General features: G+C 32.1%; 1 pseudogene; it reads left to right on the forward strand.

The window, feature by feature from the left end:
• LOC107750214 (inositol-3-phosphate synthase 1-A-like) overlaps positions 1-6,667 on the forward strand; it is an 8,590-nt pseudogene continuing 1,923 nt past the window's right edge.

The following is a 6,667-nucleotide window of genomic DNA, read 5'->3' on the forward strand; positions in this document are numbered from 1 at the left end:
CAGGATAAAGCGAGAGCGGCGCGCGACGGACCGGCAGACGAAACCGGAGACGCGGAAGGTGACGGACAACCTGTAACCACACTAAACTAGTATTACAGATTACTTCAAGTCTTTTAACATTAAATCTGAAAACTGGAACCTTGCACAATACATTTTCCTTCTGCTCGGAGAATATCATTAAAGGTAGGCTATGTCTGCTGCTGAAGAGTTTTTATAGCCTATATTATTAGTATATTATATTATGCAATCATATATTAAATGCAACTTCACTACAATAGGCTGTCACTAATGCATGTTGCACAGACGACTGTATTTGAGTTAAAATGTCTTGCATTAATGTGTTGCAGGTTCATCATCATGCCTGAGAAAGTTCGTATCAACAGCGCCGATGTGAAATACACGGAGAAACACATCGAGTCGCGTTACTGTTACCCCACTGCCTCCGTGCGCAGAGATGGAGACACGTTCACTGTGAGTCTCTGAACCCTTCCAACTCATGCATTTCTGCTTTGTGCATTGCTGAATGCAATGCAACTTTATTTTTTAGAGTCTGAATAATAAAGTTGCATTGCATTTTTGCGTTTACGTTAACATTTTAAAGTACTTTGCATGTATTATGTTAATAAGGTGACGCCCTCCAGCACCGAGTTCACCTTCCGCACCGAGAGGAAGGTGCCTAGGCTGGGTGTGATGCTGGTGGGATGGGGTGGAAATAACGGGACCACGGTCACAGCTGCTGTCCTGGCCAATAAACTGGGTCTGACCTGGAAAACCAAGACCGGCGTTAAGGTACAGAGGCTTGGATTTTAGCAAAGTGTGTCAATGTTATGAATGTTTATGTTTAATATTATATTGTATGACAAATAATAAGCAGGTGTAGCGTTCAATCCATTAGAAAGCATGCAAAGAGTGCATGTCTGCCTATAATAGTATCAAAATCCACTTTAGGTCACAATCGGATGTTATTACAAGTGTGTTGAGCAGATTCTTAAACAGCTCTGATTGGCCATTGTGTTCAAGCGTTCAACAGATATGACTGTGATTGGCTACAATGATCATATGATACAATGTTTAAGAATCTGCTCAACAGCGCTCAAAATGCTTGTGGGAAAAGCTGGTATTGTCACATTTGTAAAATTTCAGGACCAACATTGGTACTTTTGACAACACTACCAATATAATGCATATGCATACGAATATATTTTAAATGCACAAAAAGTTCAGACTCATTACATTAGACGTCAAGTAGCGACTAAATACAGTACCAAAAATTTTCTTAAAATCAAACATAAAAATGTCTAAATAGCTACTACCTATAAAACATATTAATAATAAAACACTTAATACATGTAATATAATATAATAATACATCTTTTAATATTATTATTTTTATTACAAAATATAATATATATAATAATAAATGTATAATGTATTATTATATAATATTAATTTAATATTATTAGTATTATTTACTATTTTTTAAAACGCACAAAAAACAAAAAAGGTAATATGCTTATTTATTTTGCATGATCATACGAAAAATACGAAATTTTTTAGATTTAATTTAGCATAGTTTTAGCATAGAATGATAATTTTTAATTTTAATTTTTTTCATAATTTTTCCGATTTCAGCCCATCCATTCTTTTGGAATTTGCGTTATAAGTAACTGAAGTAACAGAAATATGTTCTAACAATGTTTTGCGAACGTTCCCATTAAGTTATGAAAACATTATTTATTTCAAAATGTTTCGTTTTTTAAGTCTTAATAAAAACATTTCGGTTACACGAACGTTGAGGGAACGTTCCATTTTATTATTCTGCAGTCATTATGGGAACGTTACTTTTGAATGTTCTCTGAATGTAGTGACATTTAAAAAAACGATGAACGTCCAACTGAAATGTTATAATGTAACAGCATGAACTATGCATAAATAACATTTTTGTGCTAACGCTTGGAGAACATCGTTAAAGACCAGATAATGTTGCATAAACATTCTATTAACGTCACTGGAAGAGCGTTAGTTTATAACGTCCAGAGAACCTTTCCAGAACGTTCTGAGAACGCTTGCTGTCAGCTGGGAATCAGCTTGTAGTGTCCTCCTTTCAGAAAGCGAATTACTACGGCTCGTTGCTGGAGTCGTCTACGGTGTGTCTGGGATCCGGGCCGGATGGAGAGGTTTACGCTCCCTTCAGAGATCTGCTGCCGATGGTGCATCCCAATGACATCGTGTTTGATGGTAAACGCATCAGCTCTCGTGATCTGACGCTCTGTTTGTCGTTGTGCAGTAGTGACTGAAGCTGTAATATGTGTGCAGGCTGGGATATCTCATCTCTGGACCTCGGCAGAGCCATGGAGCGCGCTCAGGTTCTGGACTGGAGTCTGCAGGAGAAGCTCCGCCCACACATGAGCCAGATCAAACCCAGACCCTCCGTCTACATCCCAGAATTCATTGCTGCTAATCAGGAGCAGCGGGCCGACAACCTCATCAGAGGAAGCAAAGCAGAACAGGTGAAGTACTACTCACAGCTGCACTGCGCATTAAATATATCGTTTACACTGTATAATAAGGTTTCAATCGTTAACATTACTTAACTAAATTAATTTTCAAATTAATTTTAGTTTTGTGCATTGATGGATGCAATGCAACTTTTATTTATTTATTTTTTTCAACTTTTATTTTTTATTTGAGTCTAAATCGTAAAGTTGCATTGAATTTTCTTCTTTTTTGGGCAGTTGCATGCATGCATACAGCATTTTAAAATACTTTGCATGTATAAATAAATGACTAAAATGTTAAAATTAATTTTAGTCTTGTGCATTGATGGATGCAATGCAACTTTTAGTTTTTATTTGAGTCTGAATCATAAAGTTGCATTGAATTTTCTTCTTTTTTGGGTAGTTGCATACATGCATACAGCATTTTAAAGTACTTTGCATGTGTAACTAAAGTACTAAAATGTTCAAATTAATTTTAGTTAATAAATAATAAATGGTTTAGAATGATTTTTCATTGTTAGTTCATGTTAACGAATGTTAACAACTGGAACCTTATAATACATTTTTACCATATTTTCTTCAGAGTCAACTATTAGATGTTACAGTAAATAATTACATGACATTATTACAAATTGTATACAAATTGTAGTGTTTTCTACACTCATATAATATTTAGTTTAACCTTTTGATTAACGTACATCAGTTTCTGAGCCGCAAGCACCTCATTTCATTGATAATTTATTGAAAACAAATTTTGAAAGGTTCTATTTTTGTGTAATATTTGTGAAATATTGTATATATATTCTGTAACTATATATACTATGACTAAAAATGTATTAATCTTAATGTTAACTTTAACTCAGATTAATAAATGAGTTCAACATTCACTAATACATTATTAAAATAAAAAATGTATGTTCATATTATTTAATGGACATAAGCTGACGTGAACTTACAATGAACAGTCTTTTGTATTAATTAACGTTAACAAAGATTAATAAATACTGCTCAAAATGCTCATTGTTAATTAATGTTAATGTATTACAAAATATAATAATGGGACCTTAAAGTGTTAGCAGTGTTTTTTTATAAATATTTGATATTTTAATATAAAATATATTTGATTATATATTACATATTTTATTATATTTTAATATATATTATATATTACATTTTTATATTTTATATATACATCATATACTGTATATAATATATAAATATATAAATATTACAAATATTGTTAACAGTTTATATAGTGCGTGTGTTGAGTAAATGTATAAATCAGGATGTTTTTAAATATTTTATATATTGTAACATCCAAATATAAATATAAAATCTATATAAATAATATAAAAAAATATATAGTATGTGTGTGTTGAGTAAATGTATAAATCGGGATGTTTGAAGTGTTCTTGTGTGCTGTTTTAGGTGGATCAGATCCGCAGAGACATCCGTGATTTCAGAAAGAAGAGCGGCGTGGATAAAGTCATCGTTCTCTGGACCGCAAACACGGAGCGATTCTGTGACGTGTTTCCCGGAGTCAACGACACGGCCGAGAACCTGCTCAACAGCATTCAGGTGAGAGTCTGCTGGAATGCTCCTGTTCTGTCAATTTCAATGTTTCTGGATTCTGTTTTAATGGTTCAATCACACGTTAGTCATCAAAAAGCAAGTCTAGTTCATTGAAATCATGAAACTTTTACAATTTAACAACAATTTATTAAAAGTTGAACAAAAATGACATTTTTTAGGGCCCTATGAAATCTGTTTTGTTTTTTTCTCAGATTCCGTTTAATTTTTTTCCATTCTGATTTTTCTGGATTCTGTCTTTATGGTTAAATTAAACGTTAATAATCAAAAAAACTTTGTCTATTCAACTGAAATCATGAAACGTATACAATTTGACAACAATGTATTAAAAGTTGAACAAAAATTACATTTTTTAGGGCCCTATGAAATGTTAAAAAATTTTTTTTTTTTCTTCCAAAAAATTTTTTTTACTTTTTTTTTTTCTGGATGAAAAAAAAAAACAAAAAAACAATTTTATATATATATATTTCTGAAAGATTCCATTTTTTTCCGTTTTTATTATTATTATTATTATTATTTTTTATTCTGTTTTAATTATTAAATGTCAGTAATTCCAAAAGCATGTCTAATAAATTGAAATAATGAAACTTATGCAATTTAACAATTTATTAAAAGTTTTAAAAAAATAGCAAGACACGTCAGTGTCAGTGTCAGTGTCAGTCAGAGAGGCTTGTATTGATGGTTTCTGTGGTGTTTGTGTCTCAGATGGGGCGTGAAGTCTCTCCCTCCACCATGTTTGCGGTGGCCAGTGTTCTGGAGGGCTGCGCCTACATTAACGGCTCGCCGCAGAACACCTTTGTCCCCGGAGCCGTGGATCTGGCCCTCCAGCGCGGCGTCTTCATCGGTGGAGACGACTTCAAATCCGGACAGACCAAACTCAAGTCTGTGCTGGTGGACTTCCTGATCAGCGCTGGCATCAAGGTGCGAGGAACACATTAAACATCTGAAACATTACACATGCATTATTTCATTTTAAACAATAAATATAGCACAAATATAATTTAGGTAACACTTTACAATAAGGACACTTTAGTTAATGCATTAACTAAAGTTAACTAACAAAAAGCAATTAATTTTACTATATTCATTATTTTTATTTTTTATTTTTTTGCATTTGAATTTTTCTGGATTCTGTTTTAATAATGCAATTAAATGTTAGTAATCAAAAAGCATGTGTAGTTAATTGAAATCATGAAACTTTTACAATTTAACAACTTTATTTAAAGTTTAACATGAAGGACATTTTTAGGGCCCTATAAAATCCATTTTATTTTTTCCCAAATTCTGTTTTATTTTTTTGTATTTCTGAAAAGTGGCATATGTATATTCTAGAAAAACATCTAAATAATATTAAATATTAATTTTATTGTGTAAAATATTCTATATTTTATAATATATAAATTATATATTATTATTTTGTTATTTATATTATATTATATTATACATTTTGTATTATGTGAAATATTCTATATTGCATATTATTAAAAACATTAAAATAATATTAAATAATATTAAATATTTCTTATATTAAGAGTAACGTTGTGGATGACATGGTGCAGTCAAACCCCATACTGTACCGAGCCGGAGAGAAGCCCGACCACTGCGTGAGTCTGACATTATATTACATACACTACTGCTCAAAGTTTGGGGTCAGTAGGAGTTTTTATTATTTATTTCAATTCAGCAAGGAAGCATTAAATGTATCAAAAGTGACAGTAAAGACATTTATAACGTTACAAAAGATTCTATTTCAAATAAATGCTGTTCTTTTGAACTTTCTGTTCATCTGTGAATCCTGAAAAATAAAATGCATCACAGTTTCCTCAAAAATATTGTGCAGCACAACTGTTTTCAACGTTGATAATAATCAGAAATGTTTCTTGAGCAGCAAATCAGCATATTAGAATGATTTCTGAAGATCATGTGACACTGAAGACTGGAGTAATGATGCTGAAAATACAGCTTTGATCACAGAAATAAATTACAGTTTAACAGATATTCACATAGAGAACAGCTGTTTGAAATTGTAATAATATTTCACATTTTTCCTGTATTTTTGATGCAGAAGAGACTCTTTCAGAAACATTAGAAATTCTACCAACCCCAGTCTTCTGAACTGTACTGTAGATCAGCTCTGATATCTGAATCAGAAGATTGCTGCGATGCATAAATAATGTCTGACTGAGTGAAAAGACACTGATTCGGTTTGTGGTCTGTCAGAGCAGGTGGTTATTAAATATGTGCCCTATGTGGGCGACAGCAAGCGTGCGATGGATGAGTACACGTCTGAGATCATGATGGGAGGAACAAACACCATCGCTCTGCACAACACCTGTGAGGTGAGATCGTTGAACACATGCAGGACATTCTGTTGTCAATTTCAATGTTTCTGGATTCTGTCTTAATGGTTAGACATATACAGCATATACAATTTAACAACAATGTATTAAAAGTTTAACAAAAATGACATTTTTTAGGTCCCTATGAAATCTATTAGATTTTTTCCCAAATTCAGATTTTTTTACCTTTTTTATTTTTAACAAATTTTTCTGGATTAAATTTCATTTATATATATATAT

This window comes from Sinocyclocheilus rhinocerous, unplaced genomic scaffold, assembly GCF_001515625.1.
Source record: "Sinocyclocheilus rhinocerous isolate Xijiao unplaced genomic scaffold, SAMN03320098_v1.1 scaffold242, whole genome shotgun sequence".
Lineage (NCBI taxonomy): Eukaryota > Metazoa > Chordata > Actinopteri > Cypriniformes > Cyprinidae > Sinocyclocheilus > Sinocyclocheilus rhinocerous.